Source organism: Stenella coeruleoalba (genome assembly GCF_951394435.1).
Source record: "Stenella coeruleoalba genome assembly, chromosome: 4".
NCBI lineage: Eukaryota > Metazoa > Chordata > Mammalia > Artiodactyla > Delphinidae > Stenella > Stenella coeruleoalba.
The window spans coordinates 64698322-64717504 of record NC_137149.1 but is presented as its reverse complement, the minus strand read 5'-3'; the positions used below and the strand labels follow the sequence as shown (position 1 = coordinate 64717504).

The following is a 19183-nucleotide window of genomic DNA, read 5'->3' as shown; positions in this document are numbered from 1 at the left end:
TGCTCCGCAACGGGAGAGGCCACAACAGTGAGAGGCCCGTGTACCGCAAAAAAAAAAAAAAAAAAACTACAGAAATTTGTTCTCTCACAGTCTGGAGGCCAGTAGTTCAACATCAGTCAGTTTCATTAAGCCAAAGTCAAGATGTGGGCAGGGTCCCACTCCCTCCAGAAGCCTGGGGAAGAATCTATTCCTTGCCTCTTCTTCCAGCTTTTGGTTGCTGCTGGCATTCTTTGGCTCCTCCCATTTATTTTTCTTAGTGAATCTAAAAATACACAATGTTTATTAAATAATTAATCATCCTTTCCTAGAAGGGTTATTTCATTTCACGAATGAGCAGTTTATTGCCAGAGTACTATGTCTTCCTCCAAAATGATGTATAACATGATGTGGTACCTACATTTTTAGACACTTGAATGTTTTTTCTCTCTGCCAGTTAAGCTTGAAGGTAATGTAGTGCGTATTCATTTGCATTTTGTTCCTTTCAAGAAATACAGATGTGCATAGTGGGTGACCTCATATTTTTCCATTTCTAAAGTAGTATATAGAACCTGATATGTTAGTGTACATGAATTCCGATAAATTTTAGTATTTACTAAATATTAGTATTTAGTGATAAGTACCATAGGTAATAAGCCTTCACAACATTAAGGCTGTGAAGAAGAGTAAACAGTTATGTAATTGGCAAGGAAACTAATGCAAAAGTTTAAAGAAAGAAATACCAAAGCCAATTGTTTTCTCAAACGCTTTTGTGGTTTTACATACTTCATTGTCTGCCTTCAGAATCTAAAATTCTAGCCTAGTTTGTTTATAAAGCAGTCCCTTTAGACATTTGCCTTATTTTTAGGAAATGTTTATGCTAATGCTAGGTTAGTAAGTAGGGGTTACTCACCATCTTGGCTCTCATGACATGAAGGGCCTGAAATGCTGGGTGGAGAAGAGCCAGGAAACCAGATCCAGGCTTGGGTGAGGGGTTCTGTGATCTGTTAGTCATGTCTGCCATGGCCACGGAGTAGGACATAGGCATGACACAGCATGAGTATTGAACAAGTACTTATTGGGATTATTACTTCATCTAGGCCCTTACACAGTTGGCTTTCCCCAGAGTCATTGGTTAACAATAACTTTGATACAGGAAAGGTAAAAACTGAAAAAAAAAAAAAAGGGGGGGGTCAAATATCGAATACTCTCAGTACTTACCCAACATGTCTGAAATTTGGTGATTTCTTGATAAATATCTATTGAAGGAAGAAAGGAAGGAGAGAATTGTTCTAGAGTGCTGTGACCATGCATGCAATGGGAAAACTTGTTTTCAGTACCTGATTGTGAATCAGGAGGGCTCTGAGTTTGTAGCAGCTCCCGGCATGGAGCAGTTTACAGTGCTCAAAAGGACCAAGAACGCCCCGTACATTCATTTGTGGGTAAAACAGCATAAATACAGTGTTTGAATATTAAATTTTTAAAACATTTGCATTGTCTAACAACAGACACATAGTGCTGGCAACAGTGTGGCCTTTTGTTTTTGTTTGCCACACCACCGGAAGGAATAAAATGGATTTTTTTTTTTCTTTTTTTGCGGTACACTGGCTTCTCACTGTTGTGGCCTCTCCCGTTGCGGGGCACAGGCTCCGGATGCGCAGGCTCAGCGGCCATGGCTCACGGGACCAGCCGCTCCGCGGAATGCGGGATCCTCCCAGACCGGGGCACAAACCCGTGTCCCCCACATCAGCAGGCGGACTCTCAACCACTGCACCACCGGGGAAGCCCTAAAACGGATTTTTAAGATTTGAATCCCAGCCCTTTCACCAAGTATTTATGTGTCCTTGGGCAAGTTATGTAACCCCCTCAGTACCTCTGTTTCCTCCTCAGAGAATTACATTGCCTACCACCTAGGAGTAACTGGGTTACTCTTGGTAGGAGCTGAGAACAGTGTCTGGCACATACATAGTGAGAGCCCTGGTCCTTTTGCCCTCAGTTCCATTCCCGACCTCCCCTGCTGGCCTCTGCCTCTGCAGGCTGTGTTTCCAGCCTCTGCCTGGGTTTGGCTCCTGGAAGCGGTGAAAGCAGGAGGAAGGGAAGCCATGGTTCCTCTCCCCTCTCTTTACCTCCAGGCTGTGTCTCCTCAGGGCTCCAGCCTCCTCTGCACAGGCCACCGTGGCTGTGACACTGCTGGGTAGCCTCCACCTCCTTGGGCCCTTCAGTTTCCTGCTGTTGCTGATCTCTGAGTGCCTCCCTGTCTCCTGTTTGCTTTTCAACTCTTCCATCACCCATGTCACCAATTCCATTAAATTCCGTCTGCTTCAAATATTTAGAGCAGTTGTTGTGTTCATCATTGTGCCCCGACCGATAGACTATGTAAACATTTACTGTCATTATTATTGTTGCTGTTGCTATTGTCATCATTGTTTCATACACCTCAGAGGAAACTCTGGAGGAAACTGAGGCTCAGGAGGTGAAGTGAGTTAACCAGGATGCCACAGCTAGTGGGTGACAGACTCCAGCATGAAACCCTTTTCACTCAATCTCTCCGTCTACGTACGGAGGCTTTGAATGGGCTGGTATCTTCGACTCTAATTAGTCTGAATTTACAATGTATGTCTTGCCTAAGGGCCCCCTTCCTTTTTGACTCCCATATACTAGAAGATGTGGCTGCATGATGCATGCAGAGGAACAGCCATCCTCACAGCCAGTGACTGCTTTTGGGGTCATACATCACCAAGTTGGAACTGACCTCAGTCCTCATGGGGTTCCACCACAGTGTGGGGTGGGGTGAAAGATCATTGATCACAGGCAACAGAAAATGATTTGAGTGATCTTAAGCAAAAGACGATTAGGGTGTCTTCTGGAACCCTGAGACAGGGGGATGACCAAGAGGACAGAACAGGGTCTGAAGTAGTATCAGGATCACTTCTGTCTTTCACCTCTATTCTTGGCTTTGTTCTCGTCTCTGCTTCTTAGTTCTTATGGTAGAAAATGACCCCGTACATTTCTCTTCCAGCCAGTCTTGGAGTGTAGTCTCTTAAATTCCTAAGGGAAGAGACTCATACCCAGCATAGACCAGGTGCCCATCCTGGTCAGACTGACTGGCCAGGTCACTTCATACAAGATGTCACCCGGGGGCCTGCTGCTGCCACATAGGTTGGGGTGGTGTGGTGCTTTACAGAAAAGGGGATCACAGGTGTGCACTAGAGAGCCCATTTCAAGATTTCTAACAGCCTGATTCATAATCATGGGAAGCACAACTGCCATATCTGGGTGCCCACCATCCACCAGAGGCGGTGCTAATCACATTATAGCTGGTTTTGTTGGTTTTGTTTTTTAAATTCCGATTCTTAATAACAGTGTTAGGAGGCAGGTTTTATTATTTGCATTTTGTAGGTGAGGAGAGGGCAAAGGGAAAACTACGCGTTTGTGCAAAAAGGGTCTTTGCTTCTGGCGGGAATGAAAATACATCAGCTCAGAGCGGCAACATTGGTTATCTCATTGATGATCAGAAGTTATGAGTAGTGGCTAAGTAGACCTTTGATTAACAGAGAAAAGTGGCATGGGGACAAATCAAACTAGCTTGTTATTTGTATAAGAAATATATATTAGAATAAGAGGTCCTGGGTGGTTAAAATAATAAAACGGCTCATTGGTGATTAAAAGGACCAATTTGGTCCAACTCTTACTCTTTGAAAATAAGGAATTTTGCTTGAGGTAAGTAATTTAGGTCTTTTGTGGGAAGTTCCTTCAACTTCTAAGATGATTCAGAGTTTGGAATTACTGATTCAGTCTTCTGACTATATCAGGAGTGTTTAAATATACATTTTCCACCACTCAGTTAATAAGTCATGAATTCATTTAAATTGATCATCAGTGCACTCAGAAGTCATCAAAGTAGACTTTGAGCTGTGAGCATTTGCTTCTCTCCTCCTGGTTAATCCTGACACATCTCACATGTCATAGTTTTCCAAAATTCTAAAACTAGGAACACTTACTGTTAAAATTGCTGACTAGATTGTTTTGTTCTTTTTTTTTTTTTTTTTTTTTTTTTTGCGGTACGCGGGCCTCTCACTGTTGTGGCCTCTCCCGTTGCGGAGCACAGGCTCCGGACGCGCAGGCTTAGCGGCCATGGCTCACGGGCCCAGCCGCTCCGCGGCACGTGGGATCTTCCCGGACCGGGGCACAAACCTGTGTCCCCTGCATCGGCAGGCGGACTCTCAACCACTGCGCCACCAGGGAAGCCCGATTGTTTTGTTCTTAAAGAGAAATTATGAACTTGCTTAAATGATATAGTCTCCTCTCTTTCCATCAAAAAATTCTCTACATGAGTGGAGAAAGTGGAATGTATGGCCTAATAGCCAGTGATGCTCAAACTTGAGTACTCATCAGAATGAGCTGCAGGTCTCTGTAAACACAAGGACGGCTGAGTCCCATCCTCAAAATTTCTGATTCAGTAGCAACAAGTTCCCAAGTGAGGCTAATTTCCTCCACGGACCACACTTAGAAAACCACTGCTCTAGGTTGAAGAGAGAATTTGCTGAGAATAGGCATAGTGCTTTCAGTTTTGTGGCTTTAAGAGAAAGTGATGGGGATGGCAGGGTTAAATGATTAGTCTGCTCAGTCAGAAGGCTCCGCTCTTTGCTAGGAACTCAACCTGGATTATATGAGTTTCCTTTCTTTAGGGGGAAAGATAATACACAGAGGAGGATTTACTATTATGATAATGAAGCTTAAAATGTAGGGCCCCTTTCAAGGCCCTGGGGAGGGGGCCTATTGGGAAGTGCACGTGGTTTTTGTAAAATTTGCAAAAGGAAGCTATTTTTGTATTCATTTTCTTAAAGAAGTCCCCAGAAATTTTCTAAGCTTTCGTTCCCATAAAACCTGAGTCAACTCTGATAATTAATGAATATAATTAACTGATATGTATACAAGGAATAGAGTTTGTAACAAAGAGCAGTTTTTTGTAGGTTAAGCAATCTCTAAAAGTGTCAGTAATAAGGGTAAGTGGGGACATCACCTCAGAGGACATGTGAACTTTGTGTGGAAGTTACTTTAATTGAAAGAGTTCAGTGGAGCATTAAGCAGATGAAAGTCCAAGGTGATCTTAGCTTGTCTACTGACTGATCAGCTTGCTATGTGTGCTGTATTTTTATTTATTACATTTTATTTATTTGTGATGAGAGCAGAAGATTTGGAGAAACGAGATAGTTTCCAGTTCTGGCTTCACCGCTTATAAGTAAGTTCGTTCATTCTTTCCGAGCCTATTTTGTCTGTAAAGGGAGATGGTGATAATAATAATAGCCGACTTAATAGGGCTAATGGGATTCTGTAATGAAATGATTGATATGAGCAGACATTTGTTCATACCTGAAGATATAAAATGCTACAAAAATGTTAGTAATTTGTAGCTATACAATGCTATACAAATAGTATACTAATAATTCATATTAATTGAATGATTAAATGGGCCATTTCTTGGATCAAGAGTCAGCAAACTTCTTCTGTAAAAGGCCAGACGAGGGGCTCCCCTGGTGGTGCAGTGGTTGAGAGTCCGCCTGCCGATACAGGGGACACGGGTTCGTGCCCCGGTCCGGGAAGATCCCACATGCCGCGGGGCGGCTGGGCCCGTGAGCCATGGCCGCTGAGCCTGCGCGTCCGGAGCCTGTGCTCCGCAACAGGAGAGGCCACAACAGTGAGAGGCCCGCGTACCACAAAAAAAAAAAAAAAAAAAAAAAGGCCAGACGATAAATACATTAGGTTGTATGGGTCGTTCTGTCTCTGTCTCAGCTAGTCAGCTTTGCCACTGTTATGCAGAAGTGACCGTAGACAAGATATAAATGAATGGGTGTGGCTGTGTTCCAATAAAGCTTTGTTTATTAAAAACAAGTACACCTATGCTCAATGATGTACCAGAATTGACTCAAAAAGCCACAGTCCTTCCCAATTAGGAGCTTCCAGTTGAGCATGAAGATAAGACAAATGTTAGCAATTATAAATGATGTTTTTATTTAAACTGAACATTGAAGGATCAAAATGCTGGCACATTTTATCTGCTTTACTTTCCATAGGCCCCTGATGTAGCTGGTATCTCTCTGGGGGATGAGCAAAGTGGGGTGAAGGAGGGAGTCAAGGTTAAGAACAGTTAGGGGTCAGAATGCCACCTTGTTTCTTTTTACGCTTCCTGGCTCTGGAAGTGGCAATAACAAGGTGAGCTCCTGTTTAAACTCTCCTCTAGGGTGAAGACTCAACAGCGAGCTCCTAAGAATAGAGGTTCGTGATCACCAAGGTAGTAGGTGGTTCTATTTTGTAATCTTTTAATTATTTTTAAAAGATCACTGAGATGCCCAGGTCTGTGAACTTTGGAAAACTAAAATAAACCAAAGGAGTATTAGGAAACCCATCAAAAGACAATTGCCTATACATCTTAAAAGGGAAGTTAATCATGAACCATAAATAAAGTTGCTATAAGCATTCGCATACAAGTTTTTGTGAGAACGTAAGTTTTCACTTCTTTTGGGTAAATACCGAGGAGTGAGATTGCTGGGTTGCATGGCAATGGCATACTGAATTTTATAAGGAACTGCCAAACTGCATTTTGAAGTAACTGTACCACTTTGTATCCCCACCAGCAGTGTCAGGGAGTTCTAGTTGCTCAGCATCCCCACCAGCGCTTGGTATTGCCAAGTTTTTGTTTGCTTGTGGGCTTTTGTTATTTTAGCATTCTAAAATGTGTGAAGTGGTAACTCATAGTTTTAATCTGCATTTTTCTAACAAATAATTATATGGATTATCTTTTTGTGCTTATGAAAACCTTCTGGTTTTCTCTGGTTTTGTCTTCTCTGATGAAGTGTATGTCTAAATTTTTTGCCCATTTAAAAAAATTGGGTTGTTTGTTTTCTTATTATCAGTCTTATTCATAATTGCCCCAAACTGGAAACAACACAAATACCCATCAACTGGTAGACCAATAAACAAACAATGGTATATCCATACATGACATTCTCAGCAATGAAAAGGAATGAACCACTGACACACTCAACGGTTATGCTAAGTCCAGCCTCACCCTAATATCAAAATCAAACAAAGATATCACAAAAGAAGAAAATGCGGGCCAACATCACTGATAAACATAGATGCAAAATCTTCAACAAATTATTAGCAAACCAAATTCAACAATACATTAAAAGGATCATACACCATGATCAAGTGGGATTTGTCCAAGGGATGCAAGGATGGTTCAGTATCTGCAAATCAATCAATGTGATATACCACATTAACAAACTGAGGAATAAAAATCATATGATCATCTCAATAGGTACAGAAAAAGCTTTTGACAAAATTCAACATCAGTTTATGATAAAAACTCTGCATAAAGTGGGCATAGAGGGAACATACCTCAACATAACAAAGGCTATAGATGGCAAGCCTACAGCTAACATCATATTCAACAGTGAAAAGCTGAAAGCATGTCCTCTAAGGTCAGGAACAAGAGGAGGATGCTCACTCCATGCCACTTTTATTCAACATAGTATTGGAAGTCCTAGCTGTAACAATTGGACAAGAAAAAGAAATAAAAGGAATCCAAATTAGAAAGGAAGAAGTAAAACTCACTGTTTGCAGATGACATGATACTATACATAGAAAATCCTAAAGATGCCACCAGATACCGGCTAGAGCTTATCAATGAATTCAGTAAAGTTGCAGGATACAAAATTAATATACAGAAATCTGTTGCATTTCTATACACTAACAACAAACTATCAGAAAGAGGAATAAAGAAAACAACTCCTCTTACAGTTGCATCAAAAAATATAAAATATCTAGGAGTAAATCTGACTAAGGAGGAAGAAGACCTGTATTTGGAAAACTGTAAGACACTGATGAAAGAAATTGAGGACAACACAAACAAATGGAAAGGTATACTGTGTTCATGGATTGGAAGACTTAATATTGTTAAAATGACTATTCTACCCAAGGCAAATACAGATTCAGTGCAATACCTATGAAAATACCAATGGCATTTTTCACAGAACTAGAACAAATAATTCTAAAATTTATATGGAAACACAAAAGACGCTTAATAGCCAAAACAATCTTGAGAAAGAAGAACAAAGCTGGAAATATCATGCTCCCTAGTTTCAAACTATACTACAAAGCTACAGTAATCAAAACAGTACTGGCACAAAAAACAGAAACATAGATCAATGGAACAGCATAGAGTGCCCAGAAATGAACCCATACTTATATGGGCAGTTAATCAATGACAAAGGAGGCAAGAATATACAGTGGGGCAAAGACAGCCTCTTCAATAAATGGTGTTGGGAAAACTGGACAGCTACATGCAAAAAAATCAAAATAGACTACTCTCTCACACCATGTACAAAAATAAATTCAAACTATATTAAAGCTTAAATGTAAGACATGAAACCATAAAACTTCTAGAAGAAAACATAGGCAGTAAGCTCACTGACATTGGTCTTAGTCATTTTTGTTTTTTGGATATGTCTCCTCAGGCCAGGAGAACAAAGGCAAAAATAAACAAGTGGGACTAAATCAAACTAAAAAGTTTTTGCGCAGTAAAGGAAACTGTCAACAAAATAAAGGCCACCTACTGAATGGGAATATTTGCAAACAATATATCTGATAACAGGTTAATATCCAAAATATACAAATAATTTCTATAACTCAATAGCAAAAAAAAGTCCAATTTAAAAATGGGCAGAGGACTTAAATAGACTTTTCTCCAAAGAAGACATACAAATGCCCAAGAAGTGCATGGAAAGGTGCTCAACATCACTAATCATCAGGGAAATGCAAATCAAAACCACAGTGAGATATCACCTCATAGCTGTCAGAATGGCTATTATCAAAAAGACAACAAATAACAAGTGTTGGCAAGGATTTCGAGAAAAGGGAACCATTGTGCACTGTTGGTGGGAATGTAAATTGGTGCAGCAGCTATGGAAAACAGTATGGAAATTCTTAAAGAAATTAAAAATAGAACTAACCTATGATCTAGCAGTTCCGCTCCTGGGTATTTATCTGAAGAAAACAAAAACACTAATCAGAAAAGATATATGCACTCCTGTGTTTGTTACAGCATTATTTACAATAGTCAAGATATGAAAGCAACCTACGTGTCTATCAGTTGATGAATGGATTAAGAAGATATGGTGTGGACTTCCCTGGTGGTGCAGTGGTTAAGAATCCGCCTGACAATGCAGGGGACACGGGTTTGAGCCCTGGTCCAGGAAGATTCCACATGCTGCGGAGCAACTAAGCCCGTGCACCACAACTACTGAGCCTGCGCTCTAGAGCCTGTGAGCCACAACTACTGAAGCCCGCGCACCTAGAGCCCATGCTCCGCAACAAGAGAAGCCACCGCAATGAGAAGCCCGTGCACCGCAATGAAGAGTAGCCCCCGCTCGCCACAACTAGAGAAAGCCCGCGTGCAGCAAAGAAGACCCAACGCAGCCAAAAATAAATAAATAAAATTTGAAAAGAAGATATGGTGCATATATATGCATACAAAGGAGTATGAGTCATGAAAAAGAATGAAATCTTGCCATTTGTGACAACATGGATGTACCTAGAGGGTATTATGCTAAATGAAATAAGTAGAGAGAGACAAATACCAAATGATTTTATTTATATGTGGAATCTAAAAAACAAAACAAATGAACAAACGTAACCAAACAGAAACAGAGTTATAGATACAGAGAACAAACAGGTGGTTGCCTCAGGGGAGAGGAGTGTGGAGGGTAGGGAAGAAGTAGGTGTGGGAGATTAAGAGGTACAAACTTCCAGTTGCAAAATAAATGAGTCGGGGGTATGAAATGTACAGTGTGGGGAGTATAGTCAATAACTATGTAATATCTTTGTGTGGTGACATATTATACCTAGACTTATCCTGGTGAACATTTTGAAATATATAGAAATATCTAATCACTATGTTGTATAACAGGAACTAACATAGTGTGGTAGGTCAATTATACTTCAAAAACCAACGAATAAACTCATAGGAAAAAAGAGATCAGAGGTGGAGGAGTAGGGAGGGGGGAATTGGATGAAGGCAGTCAAAACATACAAACTTCCAGTTATAAGATAAATAAATAAGTGCTAGAGGTGTAATGTACAACATGATAAATAAAATTAACACTGCTCTATGTCATATATGAAAGCTGTTAAGAGAGTAGATCCTGAGAGTTCTCATCACAGGAAAAATTTTTTTCTATCTCTTTAATTTTGTATCTGTATGAGGCTTGCTGTGGTACTCATTTCATGATGTATATAAGTCAAATCATTATGCTATACACCTTAAACTTACACAGTGCTGTATGTCAGCTATATCTCAATAAAACTGGAAGTTAAAAAAAGAAAGTTAGAAAAAAGACGTTGGGCCTTATAATAAAATTTATCCTTTCCTGCCCCCAAATTATGCTAAGTGATAAAAGCAAGATTCAGAAGCTCTATATGATATGATTCCATGTATGTGATACTTAGGAAAAGACAAAACTATAGGGACATAAACCAGAGCAGTGGTGGGCTCGAGATGAAGGAAAACATAATTTATTTCAAGAACTTCTCTTGACTTCACTCTACCAGCTCCTACCCTGTTACCCCTGCCCCACCTTCCCGGCCATGGATTTAGTATCAATTTAAGGTAGAGTTTCTAATGCAAAACACAAACATGATTTTTCTCTCATTTTAATCATGGAAATTGCCGGCGAACGTGCATTTCCCTTGGCCCTCCAGTGTCCCTGCTGAGTGAGCATGAGGACAGTCTGGAGGTGTCTTCATCCTCCTGCTTTCATTGCCTCTGCACCACCTTGCAGTTCTGTGTCCCAGAGAGAGCAAGCCCTGGGGCTGAGAAGGAAGATGGTTGAGCAGATGCATTTTAAGAATTGAGTGTTGTGTCGGTTCTGTTAGGATCCTGAATCCTCGAGGGTAACGGTTTATGCTCACTGCCCACCACAGAGCAGTTGGCAACGTGAGAACTGTCAGGCGGGGAGGGGGGCCCGGGGGTGGGGGAGGAGGGATAAGTCAAGTATCTTTAAAGTACACTGAGTGCCGGGGAGTTGCCCACTGTCTTTGGTCTAGTAGGAGGTTCCGTCTGCTGAATATTGCATAAAGAAAATGGGCTAGGGCTTCCCTGGTGGCGCAGTGGTTGAGAGTCTGCCTGCCGATGCAGGGGATGCGGGTTCGTGCCCCAGTCCGGGAAGATCCCGCATGCTGCGGAGCGGCTGGGCCCGTGAGCCATGGCCGCTGAGCCTGCGCGTCCGGAGCCTGTGCTCCGCAACGGGAGAGGCCACGGTGGTGAGAGGCGCGCGTACCGCAAAAAAAAAAAATTTTCTCTAGAGCTGAGTTAGGAGAGATACTGTAGTAAAACCTGGAGGTCTTTTAGAATAGAGGTCACACCCTTGTGTGAGCGCAAGCAAGTCTTCTGCTGCATCTGATGTTTTGTGGGGCAGTGGGGCTTTTCCTTTACAAATGCACGTTATAGATTCTTCCAGGAGCAACCATCAAGTACACAGTCCTTTAAAATAAGTTGGGAAATATTACTCTTGGTCCACCACTCCTTGGCTTTCATTGCCAGGTTCATTGTAGATCTGAGGGTTGTATTCTTTTTTGCTGTTTCTTTGTCATGGTGGCCATGTTTGGCTAAGTTACCTCTGGATTCTTGCCTCTGAAAGTGGAGTCTTTGGACTAGAGCATCGGCATCACTTGGGAGCTTTTTAGAAATGCGGGCCCCGCCCCAAACCTACTGAATTGGAATTGGCATTCTAACAAGTCCTCAGAGGATGCATTTGCACATTGACGTTTGAAAGGCACTGATCTAGACCCTGCCCAGACACCCACCTGCTCTGTCGATAACCTTGTTAGGATTATGTGTGACCCTCAGAAATGCACCCTGGTTAATTCACTTGATGTCCCTGTAGGTGAGAGCATGGGTGCATGCCACTTTGCTACAAATGAACTTAATTTAGTAAGTGCTTGGTGCTGACCTGGGCCCAAAGACGCAAAACCAAAAAAAGGTATGGTTGAGCTCCCAGGAGCTCAGAGTCCAGTGGGGGACACAGAAAGTGCTACCGCATCACATTGTCCATTGGCTTTATCTGTGTCATTTGACTTCCTTCACCCACACAGAATTCCCGTCCCCTTCTCTGGAAACAGTTTCTCAGTGTACAGTTCACAGGCCACCTGCCTCCCAGTCCAATGGGTGCTTTTGTGAAAAGAGCAAGGGGTCACTCCAGCCAGACCTTCTGGATCACTGTCTTGGAGTGAGCCCGGGCATCTTCATTTTAACAATCATTATGCACATTATAATTTAAGAACCACCAATGTGGGTGCTGCTTTGATATCCTCTGTGATTCTGCACTGTGATACAAAGGAATGTTGATAAAAAAACCCAAAAAACTCAAACGTTCAAGGAGTCGTTTGGAGCTTTCCTTATCCTAAATTCAGGGGGAGTTTCAAGTGGCCTCCAAGTTCAAAGCTGCTTTTGTCTTTGGGTGAGGCAGTGTAAGGATCTTTGCGTATGGGATTTAAGGATTGTTCACATCCATATTTGTATATTTCCTAGCAGCACATTTTTCTAGGAGCAAATTAAAATGCTTTGCCTATAATGAGTTAACAGCGTGAACATTGTTGTGACGATCCTATTCGTTTCTTATTTAATGTTTATACTCATCTAATCAAATAAATTGAAATTGGATTATGGCTGTTGCACATCATAGCATTATTATCCAGTTTAAATACAGGTCTGAAGGAAATAAAATTGATTTTTCTGTGCAACTTGCGGACACCATAGGTTATTGGTGTGCTGTTTGAATTTTCAGTTAGGTTTGTACAGAGGAGAATAAGATTAGGGCTTGGATTTTTTTTTTCTTAATGTAAATAAACTAATATTTCATTCTAATTAGGGAGTCAGGTGCTTAAAAGTTTGGTGATCTGCTTTCATATTTTTATTTAACGCATGTCAGGTTTTTAATGTGGTTCATAATTTTGAGGAACATTTTTATTTTTAGAAAGAATAAAAGAAAATAGTAGAGTAGAGCACCATTATAATACTCAGTTACTACAGTAGCGGCTACCTTATTTTTCAGGGAATGAGCTGTAGTATGTACCAGGATCTCACAGATAACTGAACCTATCTTTCAATAAACCAAATCCTTTTTTTAAAAATTGCCTTTATTCTGCAAACACCTTTTGTATACCTGCTCTGTGTAAGCACCGTGCCCAGTGCTAGGGACTCAGAGTTGATCTAACATAGCTCTTTCTCAAGAAGAGACATTTCAATACCACTGACGGTTCTGAAAGCAGAGCAATGGGCCAGAAAACACAGGCAAGGATGGCAAGCCCTAGGGAGTGGGGAAAGGCTTCAGGGAAAAGACGACGTTTGATCTGGACCTTGACTCAGAAGTAGGAGTTGGCAAGATGGACATCTATTCCTTAAATTGTTAAGGCATTACATGCTGATTATGTGCTCATTTCAAAAGTACCCATAAAAAATTGTAATTTATTAAATTTGATTGTTAAATGTATTAAGCACTTACTGTGTGTCAGGAGATGTGCTCGCTGCTGAAAATATGAGGAACAACCCACAAAACCACTCTTAGATTCGATAATCTGCTAGAAGGATTCACAGAACTCACTCACAGCTAAAGGGTACGGATTAAACTCGGCCAAGAGAAGAGGTACGTAGGGCAGGACCAGGAGAGAGCCACATAAGGAACTTCCGTTGTCCTCTCCCCGTGTGCTCACGGACAGCATAGCCTTCCCAGCACTGATGTGTGACAGTGTGCACAGAGTATTTGCCAACAAGGGCAGTTCATCTGAGCCTTGTTGTCCAGACTTCTTATGGGGGGGCTCCATCACGTGGACATGGTGGACCGTCCATGTGGCTGAGCTACGTCTCTAGCCCCACAAGAGGTGGAACTAAGGCCAAATGACCCAAAGCCCCTACCCTAAATCACATTGTTAGACTACCTGGCGTGACCCGAGACCCCCAGGTAAACAAAAACACTCATATCAGGTATGACATTCCGTGTCTTAAAGATTACCTCCCAGAAGCCGATGGCAAGAGCCAGACCTCTTTTTGGCCAAGGCTGAATTCTTTACTGTTCAGGAACAAAACCAAACCCCACTATAAGTTTATAAAACTCACCAGAAAATGAAGAAGACGGGGACTGTGCAGGAAGAGTCCGGATGCTTGGGGTTGTGGGATGGGTGGTACTGTTAGGAAGATTTTACGCAAGGAGGTAAGTAAACTAAGATCTGAAGGATGAGACGGATTAGCCAGGTGAGTAGTGCAGTGAAGAGCATCTCAGGGGTAGGGGACAGTTGGTGCAAAGGCTCTGGGGTGGGAAGTAGCTGGGCGTGTTCCGGAAACTGGAAGGAGAGGAGGCTGGAGCAGACAGAAAGAGGAGGGAATGTGGTTGCCTCGATGACTAGAGTGAAAATAGGGACCAGGTCCCAGGAGGCCTCAGAGACCCCGAAAATGATTATGGACTTTATTTCCAACTAACAGGAAGCCATTGTAGAGTTTGCAAGCAGGAGCGTGGGTGCTCGGATGTGTGATTTCTTTTTCTAAAGGGTCATGTGTGTGGCTGCAGTGAGAATAGCCGGTCAGGGACAAGAGTGAAAACAGGGAGACTCCGAGAAGACTATTACGACCATCCCGATGGGAGGAGACGGGGGCTTGGCACTAGGTGGTGACGCTGGAGTCGGAGAGAGGGGTTGAGTGTGAGACAGCAGGAGGAGGTAGAGTTGGCAGGTCTTGTCATCCCTGCCAGCAGACCCTTGGCTGTCATACTGTGCTGTCACCAGTGGGCACCTGGCAGCCCCATCTGATTTGTGGCTTCCCCTTGGCTGTAGGCAGAGAAGCAGATAACCAAACTGACTAGAATTATGTGTAAGGAAGGAAAGGTGCCCTCTGACAAGGTGACAGGTGCAGTCCAGTGAAGTCAGTTCATGTCTCCAGACTAGGTGACACCTGTTGAACCCCTGCTGAACCCCAAGACTCAAGCCCACCCCCATGCCCACTTCTAGTATTGGCTGTGTTCCAAACAGCTGCGGTTGCCAGAGCAGTTCATTGTAAACAGTGCTTCTAAATCACTCAGGTATTACTGGTCATATATTCAATACACCGTGAATTAAATCATGCCCCCCTTGAAAAACAGTCGCTAACCAGAAAAGCCTAATACAAAATTGTCAGCACAGAACCTGGCACTTAGGAAGAGCTTAATAAATGTTGAATGAGTGAGGTGTTTAATCCTCTTTTAAAACAGGAACATTAAAAAAGAGCTTCCAGTATATCTGTGGTATGTTTTACTAAACCCAGACAAGGCCTTTTAGTTACATACTCCCTTGATTTTCCATGTATACTTTGTATTTTCTGTTCCTTTCCTTATAAAAGGAGGGATGGAACTTTGAATTTGGCAGAAAACATGGCTGATGTCCCCTGCCTGTTTCATTTTGTAATCACTCAAATAACTTATTCTTGCCCAGAAATAATTAGGAAAAGGAAGTACTTTCATTACACAAAAAATATGGTCAGTAAGAGACCTTGGGTTTTCCTTTCAGAATTGTTTTGGCCAGTGGCTGGCCAGCACTCTTACTTAAATGCTGTTGTTTAGCCAAGGGGACACTTTTCTCCTTCCAAGTATGTGCAGGAGGGAGGAAGGTCCCAGCTAGATGACAGTGTTGGGAAAGGTGCCTTAGGAGAGGCCGGGAGTGGGAAGGTGTGGAGAGGTGAACCACTGTTATGGGCTTCGTGTAAATTGTCAAGGAATCTGTAAAAACTGCTTTCAGCTCAGTTCAAAACTTGCTGCCTGATTGATTAAACTACAGTTTGCTTCTGCTTAGTCGTAATATTGCAGAGGCTTTTTGGCTATGGGTTGCAGGACAGCCCGTCTCCCAGGCATCGATCAGGCAGGTCGTAAGAGAAACCGGAAACCCAGGCCCGGCATGTCAGCTTTTTAAACAGGTGGGATTAGGATGAAGTTTCAAAGTCCTGGGAGTCCCAAAAGGGAAACATTCGGCACAGTATGGGGGTACTCCGCCCCTCTCTTTTGCTCGCCTTGGCCCTGGCCCCAGCGGCTGAGAGCACCTGGCCGGGGGCACCTGGCAGGGGAGTGAGCGGTGGGCGGGGACGGGCGGGGAGCGGGGGCGGGCCACGTGCCTCTCCAGCAGCCAATGGGCTGCGGCGGCGGGCGGGCCGCGCGTGGGGAGGCGCGGATTGCACTTGCTTCAACTTGAGACGGGAGGAACGCACAGCAGCTGGTGTGAGCGACCGCTCCGGGGTGGCTGGTGCCCGCAACCTGGTCTCGTCCCCGGCACGGGGGCGGCATCCTCGCCCAGCCCCGGGGCCGCCCGGGAGGCCAGGGTGAGGGGCGTGGGGAGGGAGCGGCGCGCCTTTGTCTGCAGGTGAGCGCAGAGGTAACTGGCGGGGTGGGCGCCCGAGCTTGCGCCCGGGAGACCCGACCCGCGGGACAAAGGCTGCATCCTCCCTTCCCCGGAGTCAGTGCTTTGCGAGGTTCGGGGCGGCCGGGAGGGCTGAGGAGGGGTCTTTCTGCCTTGCTGGAGGGAAAGATGAGTATTGTATGAAATGGAGGGAAGGTGGAGGAGTCTTTTGATGCAATTTACCGGGGTGGCAGGAAGCTGTTCAGGGGTGGGCTGTTCAGATGGTCCACCCTGGGCATTTCTGTTGTGTCCAGTGTTATGATTGAGCAAATGAGTGCATTCATCTCACATGCCCTCTGATGAATCCACGTTTATGTCCTCTTGTCTACATTAGGAGTGAAAAATATTGCAGGATCTTGGTAATCCGATTTTTGAATTAAAAGCAATATCCTTTGGTGTAGAAAGACTGTGCGGTTTCAAATAATTTTAGTTGGATGACTTACAGTATTGGTGGACTTCCACGCAAATGTCTCAAATTCCCAAAAGGTAGAAAAGCTGCCAACTTACCACGTGCTTGTTCTTGGCACTGAAAAAAAAAGTAGATTTTTGGTTTGGGTTTTTTTGTTTTGTTTTTTTAAGAAAAACGTGATCTAAATATTGAACACAGCACTTGATTGGATTCTCGGGGAATCTGTGTATTATCTGTTTCCCTGTACCAGTATTGTATCCAGGCATGTCTATCGATTCCCCAGTTAATGTGTTAGCTGTGACTCTTCATTACTGCCTTGGGTGGGAAGAGACGGGGGAGGAGCAATCTCATTAGTCTTTTCTTTCTCTTTATAACTGCAGCTGCAGCCTAGCTTTGACTAGTATCATGAATGGTGGATTCCACCTGCTTTCCTCGTGTTGTTCTCTTTCTGGTTTCCTTAGACCGTGGAGCAGTCAGTTTCTCCTCCAGCCTTCCTCTGACACGAAAGCAGTTTTTAAGCTTTCTCCCCAAAGTTCAGATCTTTGCCACTGCCCTTGAGTTGTTTATTTGCTTTGTGAAGTCTTTCAGAACAGAGGTGTCCTGAGGCCTTTCCCAAGAAGTTAGATACGTAATGTTTTGTGAGGAGAACAGCCCTAAATCTGTATTTGTAAATTTTGTCTGTAATTTTATAAGTTACCAGCGGTTTTGTTGTCCAAAGTGAGATGTGTAGAACAAGCTTAGTAGGGGAAAGACTTTCTACAAGGCATCAGCCACTGTCGTTGTAGAAAGTGCTATCGGACTTGACTCAGAGTGAAGACATGGGCTGTGTGTGCTGGTTTGGTCAGGAACCCCACCTTTCTGACCGCTGCTAGTTCGTTTATGAGTTTTTCTGTCGTTCTAACAAGTCCTGGCTTTTGAGCAATGGGGATAATTTATTTTGGGGATAAACAAGCATTTATTGAACACTTGCTATGTGCTTGGCATTGGCACTAATGATCAAATAGTAAATGCAACAAGTACCTTCTTGCTTTCTTGGCGCTCACACTGTTCTAGCACAGGATCCATTTTGGGTCCTCTGAACTGGAGCATCCCTGGGGAGCAGTATGGATGACCCCGAGGTGAGCCAGGAGGATGCTGCTGCTAGCTGCTGCCCGGGAGGTCCACTGAGCCCAGGCTGTAGGTACAAACAGATGGGGCCAAAGTCACCTCCGCGCCAAGGATGGAGGTATTGATCAGACCAGTGGGTCGTTGTGCGCTGGACTCTGTCTTCTTGAACATGCTTGCCTTGATGGTGGATACCTCTCAGAGGAGCCTGGGAGTGCAAGAAGGGCCAGGAGAAGCTGAGTTCTCAAAGAGTTTGAACAGTGGCATTGTTTTTTCAGATGTGGTAATTCTGGTCTGTTTCAAAAACTATCCTTCATGCAGTCTCCTAGTCTCACCTTGGTAGCTTTCATCTTGAACAGCCCCTCAGGGAAATGAACTTCATTCTGGACCACTGACTGAGCTAAGCTTTATATCTGTCCCCAGTTTCCCAGGAGTTGAGGTGACTCCTAGGTTTAGAGACCTGGAACGTGGTTGGGAAACCCCTATCGTGCACTCTCCACTTTTCATGGATTTGGGGGAATGTACTGATGATACTTAATTTCTTACTCGTCTGGGCTTTCAGACTTTTCCACAGATCCCTAGGGTCATGTGAAAACATACTAAATAGTAGTGTAACTTGTCCTTTTCAACTGCCTGTTTTAAATAAAGACTACGACATTTTTGAGAAGGTCTCAGCTCTTTGAATTCCTTTGTTCTTAACATAGTACCTAGCATAGGACGCTCTCCATAAATAATTGAATTGTTGAATGAATGTAGGTGAAATATTTCATTTTCTGCTTTTAGGGTTTAACTATGGTTATCACACGTACTTGATATTTATAATCTGTAGATTAATTTGCCCTTCAGCAGATGTGGAACATCCGTGTGTCAGGCATCTCGTGAGGTACATGAGGAAGTGGGAGAGATAGGGTTCAAAGAGGCGGGAGATAAGCTGGAAAAACAATTCAGGAAGCAAGATGATACGGATTATGATGGGTGCTGTGAGGTCAACAGCACAGTGCAACAGAGAGAGAGTACCTCGGTGGGGAAAGGGGCCACCAAGGGGCAGCCCATCCTAGGAGGTGGCATTTGAGCTGACCTTGAAAGCTGGGAAGAAGCCGGGTGTGTGACGGGAGCAGGAGGAAGGAGGACGGGCGAGGGGTGCTCAGCACGTTCAGGGATGTGAGAGAAGGCCAGGGTGGCTGGAGCCCGGAGCGGGAAGTCCAGTGATACGTGCTGCGGTGG

The 19183-nt window shown here is 43.6% G+C and overlaps 1 protein-coding gene across 15 annotated transcripts in view; it reads left to right on the top strand.

The window, feature by feature from the left end:
* APBB2 (amyloid beta precursor protein binding family B member 2) overlaps positions 1-19183 on the top strand; it is a 375114-nt gene that overhangs the window by 323414 nt on the left and 32517 nt on the right. Inside the window, exon 1 of one of the 15 annotated variants that reach the window (XM_079919406.1) lies at positions 16281-16410. The exons of the other annotated variants lie outside the window; for them this stretch is intronic. The gene's annotated coding sequence lies outside the window, so the exon portion shown is untranslated. Of the gene's footprint in view, positions 1-16280; positions 16411-19183 lie in introns of those variants that run through there. 15 annotated transcript variants of the gene reach the window in all.